Genomic DNA, 13,991 nt, shown 5'->3' with positions numbered 1-13,991 from the left:
TTTAGAAAAAAACACAAGAAAAACAAAAACAACGAAAAAAAAAACAGAAAACAAATATCTTCTGTTTTTTTTGTAACTTTTTATCCTTTATTATCTGTTATATTAAAACCGAATGTGACAATTTAATGACAATCTGATAATTTAATTAATAATTAATAAGGAGAAAATTCCGTTAAGATATAAATATATTATTTCATATGAAAATATACATCTGAGTTGTGTTTAAATGTCGATTAATAAATCGTAAAATAGAATCATGCGAAAGAGAGAAGGAAAAACGTAAACGTATGCCATTCTTATGTTTCTTCCTTAAGCACGTCAGATACATAAAGACTTCTCTCTCTCTCTCTCTCTTTCTCTCTCTTTCTCTCTCTCTCTCTCTCTCTCTTTCTCTCTTTCTTTCTCTCTCTCTCTCTCTCTCTCTCTCTCTTTCTCTCTTTCTTTCTCTCTCTCTCTCTATCTATCTATCTATCTATCTATTTCTCACACATGTATGCATATACACATATACATACCCATCCAATAACCGGACGATTCCTAAGAGAGAATCATCCAAGTCTCTACGTAATACTCGTAAATTATATAGCCGTATTGCCATCCTCGATCGGCGATTTCAACTTCTCGTAATATCGTAGAGTGAGAAAGTCAAACGAACTGTGTTTTTCTTTATCTCTCTATCTTTTTCTCTCGTTCGAACGATAGATTCCGTTTATAAAAGGCAAGAATATTACTCGTAGTCGCGAACGTTTCTGAATCGAAGAGAATACGATGCATAGAAGAGAAATCGATGCGTACAATTTACGAGAGACTCTTCTCGCTATTTCTTTCAACCTTCCCCTTCGACTTTTCTATTCTTTTTTCTTTTTGTTATATCTTTTTTTTTTTCTTTTTTTCTATCATTCAATTATCATCTTTCTTTTTTATCATCTTTATTCCATTTTTTTTTTTAATCGTCCATAATATATGTTTCAATATTCAGAATTTCGGAGATTAACGGTCCTCGATATTACCGCGTAACCGCTAAAATAAAAAGTAATTTCGTTCGAGATCATAAAGTAATTTACAATCGTAATGACAACTTTATTTCAATCGAGAGGGAGAAAGATTCTTATACGCAGCGCATCATAATATAAAAGCGTATTCCATTTCGTAGCTTTCGTCGAATTCGATTAAATTCTTTCCAGTTTTTTACGCAACAGTATAACCGGAATGTTTAATGGAGTCGGTGAATTGTTAACAACAGTAACGTAGCTTTTCATGATTCTGGTCAAACAATTAAAAAAAAAGTGAAAGAAAAAGAAAGAGAGAGAAAGAGAGAAAAAAATAAGGAAAAAAAAAAGTTTGATATCTGATGGTAACATTATTTATTTATTACTGTTCGATTTCTTTTGACTTCTACTAAAAGCCGAATATTATACACTATAAATATAATATTCTCTTTGCATTTTAAATATCGTTAGAAAAACAATATGAAAATATTTTTAAAAATAATTAAATAAGTCATTTTCCACGAAACATTTCGCTATATCAAAGAACTCGTTTTGATCTTTTTTGTAGTATATCTTTATCTTCTATATTTTTTTTCTTTTATTATTGTCATTATTAAGAATATAATCGGACTTTTGAATTTGGTTCGATTCCTATAATGCATTTCCCGGCATTGTGTTCTCGTTGAATTGTGACGCATAAGGACGACACATCCCTGGCGAAATTCGTTCTCGCATAAATTTACATTTCTCTCTTTCTCTCTCTTTCTCTCTTTCTTTCTCTACTTTATCCTCGACAACTGAAACCTTTCGATAACGCGCCTACGCTCCGATTACATACGTAATTGCCCATTTTGCCTATCGATTTTAGTTCATCTTCTTTATTTTCTTTTCTTTTTCCTTTTCTTTTCTTTTTTTCTCTTTATTTTGCCCCAGTACGTCGTTAAAGTCAAAAGAAGAAGAGAGAAAGGAAAAAAGGTTTCGCATCTAATCGTCTATACTTGAATTGACCTTTTTTTAATCAAAAGCAAGATTATTTTACGAAATCTATAAAAGTTTCTTCCGTGTAATTGGAATGAAGAAATTAATATGGAGTTAATTGATGGATTTACTTTTACTTCGTTAATTATTTTGAAATTATTCATGGTAGAAATAAAAGAACATTCGTCGAAATCGAGGAACGTATTGGAATATTCGAAATGTGACTGGAATGTTTGAAGTACCTCCTTTACGAAACACGGCACCACGTAATCCAAGCCGATCGATGGACAGAGAACGAGAGATAGAAAGAGAGAGAGAGAGATTTAAATACTCCACAAAAGAGAAAAAATGAAAAGATTGAAAGAATCCATCAGTGGATTTTCTATCTTTCATCCTCTCTCTTTCTTTTTTATGCTTTAATAAGTGTATCTCTTCCATTCTTTCTTCAAAAATTGATGACAGTTACGTATAAGATGAATCTTTCTAAAGGATCTTCGTCAAAAATAAAGACAAGAAAAGAAATGTGTATCGTACGTAAAACAACGATAAGTGAGAGCAAATATAAAATACATGAGTGAGAAGAGAGAGAGAGAGAAAGAGAGAGAGAGAGAGAGAGAGAGAGAGAGAGAGAAAGAGAGAGAGAGAGAGAGAGAGAGAGAGAGAGAGAGAGAAAGAGAGAGAGAGAGAAAGAAATGGAAAGCAATTACGAGATTACAAATTGTGATCGGTGGTATCAAAAAGTAATAATAAATTATTTCACATAGTGCATCTTTATAGGGAATCTTATCTTGTATTTATCGTACGTAAACTCATGAATGAGTTTAATACATCGGTGTATCATAGGGATCATCAACATGTGAACTCGCGAACGAGTTTAATACATTGCGAAGTCCATTAAAACTGATTTAATCAACGGTTGCGGTAACGCATACGAAGCCTCCCGTTCTTACTGTTATGAGGTTCCTATCCAATCCTACAGGATCAATAATAACTTTTGTGTTAGATACTCATCAAACGTTTCAAGTATTATAAATTTATCAAGTTGTTTTAATAAACTTAATAACATACATATGATTCACGACTCTGTTCAATTTCATAATTGAATTATTATTAATAAGATAGGAAATGATAGTTATTTTATCTGTAAATATTTAATATAATTGATGTTAGACAAATACATATCAGTAAATATATTTTATATTATGAAGCAAATATCAAAAACGTTCGTTGATTATTTAAAATAAAATACATGTTAGGGATTAAAGAGGCATGTAATTTTGGCTTTTCTAAATAGCGAACATCTTTCTTTCTTGTAAATAGTGAACTTTTTTTATTATTGTCATTTCAAATCGCATTTCTTTTACTGAAACCTTCCCGAAGCTATAATATTAGCGTATTTAGAAAGATGATTACACCCATGTAATAAACGATTACCAACCTATTACCATTTGGATTGGCTGCTGGTTAGTAGCAATGAGAAAACTTGGCTCCTGCTTACTACGATTACAGGTTAAGAGCCTAGAAATTGTATTTACTTACAGAGGTTGAGCTTGGGTCTGGCCTTAATCCACGATTTCCTACGTAAATTTCTAACGAACTTCCAATTAGTATCCCCCTCGTTTTATCACAAAATGTAGTATCCCCTCTAATTATCGCAATAAAAAAAAAGAAAAAAGAAGAAAAGATCGGTGTGTATGTGTATGTAGATTAATAAATAAAGAAAGAAAGAAAAAGAAAAAAAACAAGAGAAAGCTTAAAACAGTTCGAAACAGCTTAATGTGCATTCGATGATCTTAAAATTTCATTTCCGAATGAATAGGTATCTATATCTTTTTCTTTCGTGTATATACTTACACGCATATATACATAGATAAATACAGAATAAAGTGCTATAAAATTCTTAACATATTTGTCAAACGGCAGAACCATCGTTTTCGTTGTACAATCGTGAAAAAAAAAAAAAGAAAAAAGAAAAAACAACATACTATGTATATCTATTCTGAAATAAATCAATGAAACCATGAATGAAGATATAAGTAAACGAAATACAAATTGCAAATCGTTCGATAATTTTTCTAATTAGAATTCAATGCATTTTCTGAAATTGTTTTGAGAAAAGAATAAAAACAAATCAGACGAGAATCTTTAGCACATGCATATATATTATCTCTTAACACTGTGTCTTTATTTATTTTTCAAAGAAGGGGTCCTCGAATACATCGACTACGCCTCTCATTGGTTTCACAAAAGCCAGTGATATTTCATCTTCTACTGCGTTGAAATCTCCTCGTACCGACCATTTCAAGATACGACTTCCGCCATTTTTTACACTGGACTGAGACCTTCTAAGTGGTCAGTAATTTTTTGATATAAAAAGCACGTTTTGTCATATGACTTTTAATATTATTACATATGATTTGCCTTACCGATTTAATGTAGGATTTATTTTTTCCTTCATTCGAGTCGTTTATCATTTTTAAGGTGGTCTCTCTTATGCTTCTCTTTTCTTTTCTTGTTATTTTTTGTACGATAAATATAAAAATTATAAGGATAATCTTATAATAAAGTTAAAAAAGTAATATATTTGAATAAATAACTTCTTTGATCGAAATTAAACTTTGATCGATATATTTATCTAGCATCTTTCATAACTTTTTGTAGATAAAAGAAATGTGTAATAATACATCGTCACACTTCAATACTGAACTTGATTGAAAATATATTTTTAAATCCTTTAAATGTCATAAAAGAAATTTTGAACAAAATTTAAATAAAGTCTGCAAAATTAAGTGTTAATCACAGGCGACCACGATGCAATTCATATGTATTGAATGATGAAGTCATGATGAATGTGATGAAATCTTGAAATTAATACTTTTCTTAATCGTTTGTTTAGATTTGCGCATGTGTATGTGTGTGTGTATATAATAACATATAGATTTTCTTTAGACCAATGACGCAATACTTTGAAATGTGAGTATATTCTATGACTAAAGAGTATATATACATATATACATATATATATATACGTACATATATATATATATATATATATATATATATATATATATATATACGTACACGCATATACAGAAGAAAGAAATGCGAGAGCTCTTTTGAATATCCCAAGCTACGATGCACTTCTTAAGTTAAAATACTTTAAAGCTTCACTAAAGAAAACTTTATTCTATGCGTGGAGATTCAAGGATTATCTCAAATATAATCATGACTGAATAATTTGAGTTTTCTCGTTTACTTTTAATTCGAATCGAACCAACGAACCAACGAACGAACGAACGAAATTACTGGCATTTTAGTAAATTTTGTCGAAGTTCCTGGGAAAATATTAATGGTCAAATAGAATCTTTAAAAGAAAAAGATTCGTTTGAAAATATCGAACTCTATGTGAGAAATAACATTTGATAGAGAAAGTACATTACTTTTTGAGTGTATCAATGCTTTTAGTAAAAAGTATATTAGACTCGAACATTTCGAAATTGTATTAACCAATACATTTCGACGTGGCTTTTAGTTCTTTTGTTTTTTTAGTATTCATTTCAAAATAAAAAGATTCTATTTTTTTTTGCAAGTAAATCACGTTATATCATAGATCGAAACGAAATATTACATTGGATCGAATATGTGGATCGAATATTTTTCTTTAAAATTACATGTTTCATTTAATTGTCATAAAAATATTCGATGAAATTGTTGAGAAAAAAAAATTTCTTTTCTTTTTTTTATGTTCTCGTACATATCTTCGATTCATCCTGCGTATCGCATAACGATAACCGATAATACAAAATGATATGTTTCCGTGGTTGGACGAAGCTTTATATTTCCGAATGATATACTAGGATATTCAGGTATCCTTTGTGAAATCTTTTTTTTTCGTGCGAATCTATCGTACGTCGTACTTCCCTCTTTGCCAGAATGATTTATGAAATTGACGTGTCAATCCTTCGAAAATCTTCCCTCTTTAGCCCTACGTACATCTTTCTCAGCGTTTTGCTCTCAAGTATGTTAACGCATCACACGCAAGCACACTAAACACGTATAACTTACTACCAACGATTTTTAAACATTTCTCCGGTGATCAATCGAAATGATAAATACGAATTTCCATTGAACGTGGAATATTCAAGAATAATGTAATAAGTTCGTTATCGTCGTATTCGATAACGTTCTATAAAAAATCTCCTCGCTTTTTATTGTTCCTCCCAATTAAAAAAGAAAAAAAAAAGAAAAGAAGATATTAATAGTTTATCATATTACTTTTCAATTTAATTAAAAGAAAAAAAAGGAAAAAAAGGGAAACAAATAACATACTATAGTACTTCTGTCAAAGAACGTTTACATAATTAATCTTATAATTTGAAAACTAAAGAAAAAAATATTATACCTATCACTTATTACTTATTTAAAGTAAATATTACACAATAGAGATAATGGAGTATATTACATTACCTTAATTTTATTTATAAACTTTTAATTATGAATTAAATATCGTTCTAGATATGTTACATTGCATGATGAATAATGCGAAACATTCAAAAGTTAGAATTCTACGATCATATGCACTTAGAATTAATAAAAATAATTATTAAGATAAAAAGGGGGAACTACTTAGAAGAAAAACAAAAGAAAAAATATCGAAATGCATTGAGTTATGAAGTAGTCCGTGCATATGTCAACTCATACTACTTCGTCGTCAGTTTATCAATTCTGGTTTAACAGGACGTTATATGTGAACATACGAACATACGAACGAACGAACGAACGAACGAACGAACGAACGAACGAACGAATGAATGAACGAATGAATGAATGAACGAAGCGACGAATCGACGTATGTAATATCGTTAAAAATATCGAATCTGACATTCGTCAGTTCTTCTTCCGAGCTTGCCACTTCTATCACGCACACATAACAGCTCCAATACGAATAGAGAAAGCAAGACGACCAGGCGTTCAACAAGTGCACTACTACAGTATCACGTGTTCTCTCCCATTGTTTCTAACATTTAGTCTACGATCGTGTACGTTTTCAAAGTTAACGTATTATAGCCCATATATGACTAATGTGAATGATATCAATGAAGAGTCGTTGTGATCCGATCCTTTACTTAAAACATTATTTATGGTATATGGACATATACCATAAGTAACGTTTTTCATAATAAAAAGGATTTTATTACTTCTTCAATAAATCGAATTGTTACGTTAATATGTTATTGAAAATATGAAACAAAACTATTAAATGTGATGATTTATTTCTCTTTTTTCTCGTTTATGAGATAAAGTGAATTTCAATATTAAAGTTGAAATAAAATTATAATAGAAGTACTTAGATCTTTTACGCTTACTTTCTAACTTCTTAAGTTTACAATGAAAAATTATTAAATAGAAACGGTGACATACTTAGAAAATCTCAAGTTTGTGTCTTGCTTTTTAAAAATGTGTATTAGAGCGAAAGAAATGAAAGTGAATTAGTTCGTCTTGTTTTCTCGACTATCGATTAAAGTTATAAATAATAGATATTAGAAAATAAAATAAAGTGGAATACGAAACGCGAGATGATTAACGACGAATTAGAAAGAAAAGTTTGTTAATAACGTAATTTTTTTATTTGAAATTGGACGCAGAAATATCTTCGTTCTTAATTTGTTAAATAACAAAACTTCCTTTCGAAAGTTTCATGGCTAATTTTACAGGACTCATGGGAAAATGAGAGAAGACGAATAAAAGAACAAACAATGTTATATATGACAAGTGATACGAGTCGACATTGTTTCAATCTAATACGAGCTCAAGGCGATCATCGAGACTGCTTTACAATTATCGTTTTTTTTCTTTTCCGTTAACGTTGATGTCATCGCTTGCTAACTTACTATGTCCTTTTCTCTCGAGAGAAAAAAACTTTAGCCGTTGACATTAATAAAATCGTTGTTGAACATTTATTTAGCTCGAAAATTCAATGAAAATTTTCTTTGGATAGAATAAAGACAGATAAAGATATCTGAGTTAATTGGGAGAATATCTCGACATTAACTACATTGCAAGATAACATCAGACCAAGAAAATATCTTTTTCTTCAGCGCTCAGAAAAGGAAAGAAAAGGAATATATGACCGAAAGAAAAACACATTACTAGATGTTCTTGTATTTCTTGAAAAATATATACGAATGTTCTTGAGACATGCACGAAGAATGGACGATGTACTCAATGTACCTTGATATCAAGAACGAATAGAATTTATTCAGTTTCACTTGACTTTACAGACCAGAATGCTAGGCATTCTTTTCTTCTTCTTTTTTTTTTGTAAATAGGGAAACATTATGTTAATAGTTCAGTTTAAATATTGAACGAGGTTGTATATCTTCCTGACAAGATGAAACATGAAATATAAATATAAATTTAGATATAATGTGATTGGTTGGAGTTATTTATCTAAACCGAACAACAAATAGTTTGATTTATCGACAAAATATTAAAATGATTAGATAATTAACGTTTTTCGTTTTCGTTTATTCGAAAATCTATATTCCCTATTAAAATATATGATCTTTTTGTAAATTAATATCGATAGAAACTAAAACGTTTGCACGTCTTGGTACAATGAAAAATTGAAAAGAATTACATTTTGATCGACCACTTCATAGACATGGTTCAAACATGATTCTTTAAAGTGAATTCTTCTGCTTTCTTTTTCTTTTTATTTATTTATTTCTTTTTTCTTTTTTCATTTTCTCGTGCATCCTATATCCAATCTCGTAGAAACTTTGTTTAAAGTACAACTTATAGTATTAAGTATTCTTCAAAGTAAGAATAAGAAAAGCGAACATTTTTTCAAGCGAAAAATCTCACGTGTTATCGCAAATAAACAGTTTACATTTAGTAAGTAAAAGTGGTGCAGAACTAAAAGTAGTAGTGGTGATTATGGTCTATACATTAATGTTGAAAAAAAGAAAAGCAAGACCGTATATGAGAGAAAGATAAATATCGTTTCGTCTGGTGCTTTGTAGGTTCGTGCGGCAAGCACAACGATCGACTAATGCATATATGTAAATGACGAAAAAAACCCGTTAAGTTGAAAAGAAGTTCCCACGAAGAAGTATTATGTATTCTCGAAAGTATATAAAAAGTTAAATTGTGGATAAATATAAATAATAAATGAATACATTCAAATTTTCTTTTGTTTTAATGTATGTCAACGAGTTATTTATTTTTTTATTTTTCATCATATATAGTAAAATAAAACGGGAATTGTAAATCATTTCAAATAATGATTTATGATTTTATTATTATTATTATTATTATTATTATTATTATTATTATTATTATTATTATTATTATTATTATTATTATTATATAATATATAATAATAATAAATTTATAAATAATTTACTGAAAAATAATTGTTTTGAAAAATATCGAATATAGTTAATTATTAGTTTTTCAAAGGCACACGCCGTTAGTATTCAATTCTTTATTGATTATTTCAAAACTCGTAGACAAAGAATGAAATACAATTGTAGCCAATGAAAAGAACGACATCTAGTAGAAAATCCATTTTTCTACGACACGACACGACTCATTTGAATCGTCACGAACGATCAGCAGCAACTAATGTTAGCGAACTAATGCTAATAATCAACTAATCCTGATATCAGTTGACTTTTTATTCGTTAGACGTCTTTGTTGAAACGAACTTGCGTCAGAAATAAAAAAAAATGAAAGATGCATAATAAAAAAAAGAGAGAAACAAATGTAAAAGGCAAAAGAATTCGTTGATCCGTGAAAATATGAAACATTCCGATATTCGTACTGCAATAAAGATTTTATGCAATGATGAATTTCTGATTATCTATCGTGAATAATCAAGAGACGAGGAGAATGTAAAAAAAGAAAAAGAAAAACATGTATGCTTCATTTTTTCTGTGTTATATTTAATAAAAAACTTTTGTCAATGATTTAAAAAACAAAAAGAACCATCAACAAATAACTATCACATCATAAATAACTATTACAAGTAAACCGTACCAAATTCGTTCTAAAATTATTAATTATAGTTTTAAAAAAATTAATTTCGAATAAATATTTTATATAATATCTAATGATTCATATAATAATTAAAAAGTTAATTCATTCCTCATAAAAATCATCTGTTTTAAATGATTCGTAATACACTTTTTGCAAAAGAAAGAAAGGATTAAAAGAAAGAAAAACGTATACGGATGATGATTAAATATGGAATTAAATATAATGATGATGATTAAATATGGAATTAAATATAATCTTAATAAAAATATTCAATCAATAAGACCCGTTCTTTTTATTTCGAGTTATCTAGCTCATTTCTACAAGTTACCTTTAATTGCTCTCTAATCATTCCTATTATCAGTATGCCATTCGTCATGCAAATGAAGAAATCGACAAATTTTAATTACAAGACGGAAAAGGGAGAGGGAGAAAGAGAGAGGACAATAACTAGAAAATGAAAGATACAAAAGACTTAATTAAATCATTTTTAATTGAAAAATATGATTTTGTTCTTTTATCCTTTTTCATAAGAAATTACAAAGAGTCCCTTTGTTCCTTTTAATTTTCCTTTTTTTATTTTTATTTTCTTATTTAATAAATCGACAGCATTATACTTCGAAAGTATTTTCGTCGTTAGCTTTTCAGATCCAGAAGGGAAAGTTGACACGAGTTTACATGGCCACCGGTGGATAGAAGGTGGAACGATTAATTTCGAACGCGGACTGAATAGGAAGTTATACTTGGTGGAAACCAAGTTGACATACATAAATTTACCGCAATATCATCCATGCGACTAACTGAAAACATTCTTACCGTGGGGGTACTAACGAAACCATCAGCCAACCACCAGCTGTGTGAGTATGACATGCTCTTCCTCCCTCCCTCCCTCCCTCTCTCTCTCTCTCTTTCTCTCTCTCTCTTTTCGATCGACTTAGTTACACTATTTCTCGTAAGAATAAGAACAATGGTTAAAAATTAGACAACACTGTACTATCTATCAAACATATTGAAATCTGGAAGTTAAATCATTTTCGGAAATCTAACAAAAACTTTCACATGAGATATTCACATGAAATCTTCAGGTCAACGTCATACTTAGAAAATTGGAAACGTTTCCTATCTATCATTTTAATCCTGGTTCAATAAAAGTGTAGAATTAATAACATCGATCGCAATTTTTACAGATCAGCAAGCCGTTAACTCGATATATTTTCGTGTACCCCAATCTTATTATTTCAGAATTGATTAGAAGAATAATTAAAGAGTAAACCTATAGGGATTAATAAGTTATATTCGATCAAGGTGAAAAGTTTAAAAATCGATCGGTGCAATTAATATTTGTAAAAATTAGATTTCTACAATTTTTTCTTCCATTATGTCTGATTTGATTAGAAGAATAATTAAATAGTAAGACTACAGGAGTTAATAAATAAATTACATTCGATCAAAATAAAAAATCAAAAATGAAAAATTAGTTGGTAGAATTAATATTTCTACAGAAATTAGATTTCTACAAATTTTTCTTTCATTATTTCTAATTCGATTAGAATAATAATTTAAAAATAAGATTATATAGTGTTAATAAATAAGTTATATTCAATCAAGGTGAAAAATTGAAAAATCAGTTGGTGCAATTAATATCTGTAGAAATTAGATTTCGTTCTTAACGATAATTTTCTTTTAAAATTTAATCAAAAATAAGCATACCGTTATATTGATAAGATCAACAATTGCGATTTTAGTGAACCATCATCTATCTCTCTTTTCGTTGTTCCTACCTTCTAATACCGTTGGAGTGCCTGTTGCTTCACCGCGATTCGATCGATTATCCGGTCAGAAACCGAAGCTTTCCGTGATACCGTTAAAATCGCATTTTAACAGATGATAAAACTCGTTATTATATAATGAACGTGCTCAATGCTTTTTTTATAATTTATTTAATGTAACAAACACCGTTTATCTAAAATCATTCTACTAGTGATAATATTTGAGGAAAAATGCGACAATTTGCTTTCGCGCTTCTATCACAATATTAAATAATCCAATGTTTTGTTTCGTTCTCATTTCGACGATTCATTTTGTTGAATAAATTTTATTTCGATCGTTACATCGAGGCCAGTGCCGCAAAATCCTGTTCTCTCGTATGTCGAGTATTTTCTTATTTTATACCTATTTATTTCGAAGAAGTAAGGAGTTTTCATTTAATTTATGCGTAATCTTTTTTTGGGTCAAAATATTTTTTATACTTTTTTCTTTTTTCGTTTTTTATCAAACTCGACTCAAAAGAAAAAGCTCGTGTTACGAAAAAAAATATGTGTATGTATATATATATACACATTCTTAACATCTAACGATAATACTATAGATGGATAATTTTTTCTGATAGTCGATCTTGCAATAAGCTTGTTTAAACATGCTAACAATGCTATAAAGTCGATAATTATTCTATTACATTCGCTCATTATAGATATATAATATTTATCTATAATGATGGAACAATTATGATTCAATCAAATACGAATATAAGATCGCATTGATCGTTAACACCAAATTTGTTGTTGGCCAACCGATTCATTTAATTATACGATAATATATATTATAATAATGTTCATCGGTTGACCCGATCTAGGCACACTCTACTGAATTTTTCTTTACACCTTTTTAACGCCCCTAATCGATATTTTTGTCATAACGTTTCTACGCTGACAATTAAATCTCTTTTCTTTTTCTTTTTACTTTTTTTTTTTACTTTTTCCTTCCTTAATTTTTAATTTTTTATTCAAAAAAATGATTCATTTTAATTCAACGATAAGAAAAATTGAAACAATTATATATACCTTTCGACGTTAAAAAATAGAAGAAGCAAAAGTCTCTCGTTGAAGTTTACTTCCTTCCTTCCTTCTTTTAAATATTTTCGCGAAAAATCTTGTCCTCTTCTTCTCCGATTAAATTCGATGACAATGACTATAACGATGTACGTTTAGTCGAGAGTACGAAGATGTCCCGTTCGTTGTCCTCGAAGTTGAGACGAACTCGAGTCGACGGACAGTGTTGAACTGACGCTCCGCGTGCTTCAAACTATACATAGGATGGTGGCGCGGTGACGTCACCAAGACGAACCAATCAGAACTTTGAGTTGTGGGAAGATAAAGGTGGGAGGTGGAGTAGCCGTGTTACGTTCTTTTTCACCCCTTACTTCCTTTCTCCTTCGTGTAACTTCGACTTTCAGAGTACTGAGTACTTGAGCACACCTGGACGACTGTCGTCATCTTCCTCCTCTTCTTACCTTTTCTGTTCACTCCTCCACATGGTAAAGCGAACTTTCAACATTTTCTATTACTAATTACTGACATCGTCTATCTATGATATCAATTGCCGAATTCACGATGAAAAATTCATACGTTCAGTAATCTCAATTTTGTCTTTTCCATTTTTATTTTCTTTTTTTTAACTATATAAAAAAAGAAAGATCATGGGAATTGTACTGATTTACTGGTGTAAATGATTATATTAATAAATCGATAGCATTTTTCTTCGAAGCCTCCATTAATCGATATTCCAATCAAAGAATTAATTCTGGGAATTTGATAGAGTTCTAAGAAATATTCCTCATTGCATTTTTTGAAGATTATAATACAATACACAAGGTTTTCTCTCTTTCTCTCTCTCTCTCTCTCTTTTTCTCTTGTTTTTTCTCTCTCTCTTTTTCTTTCTCTTTCTCTTGCTTTTTCTCTCTTTTTCTTTCTCTTTCTCTCTCTCTCTCTCTCTCTCTCTCTCTCGCTCTCCCTCTTTCTCTCCCTATCTCCCTCCCTCTCTGCTCATAACAAAAGATATGTATCAATGGATATCGTGCTTTTACGAATGATTATCCCGTGAAAAAGGAAAAGTATTCGAGGACAGGGGGAAGGCAGAAAACTGAACGATAAGCACGAGTCGTGTTATATTTGTCACGGCAATTCGTCCGACCATTAGGGTCTTGAT

The 13,991-nt window shown here is 29.8% G+C and overlaps 1 protein-coding gene across 3 annotated transcripts in view; it reads right to left on the bottom strand.

Annotated features, from left to right (window-relative positions):
* LOC124424328 (tachykinins) overlaps positions 1-13,082 on the bottom strand; it is a 45,025-nt gene extending 31,943 nt beyond the window's left edge. For all 3 annotated transcript variants that reach the window (XM_046963231.1, XM_046963234.1, XM_046963232.1), the window contains exon 1: positions 12,848-13,082. The gene's annotated coding sequence lies outside the window, so the exon portion shown is untranslated. The remainder of the gene's footprint in view (positions 1-12,847) is intronic.
* Positions 13,083-13,991: the final 909 nt, after the last annotated feature.

Source organism: Vespa crabro, chromosome 5 (assembly GCF_910589235.1).
Source record: "Vespa crabro chromosome 5, iyVesCrab1.2, whole genome shotgun sequence".
NCBI lineage: Eukaryota > Metazoa > Arthropoda > Insecta > Hymenoptera > Vespidae > Vespa > Vespa crabro.
This window is presented reverse-complemented; position numbering and strand designations above follow the sequence as displayed.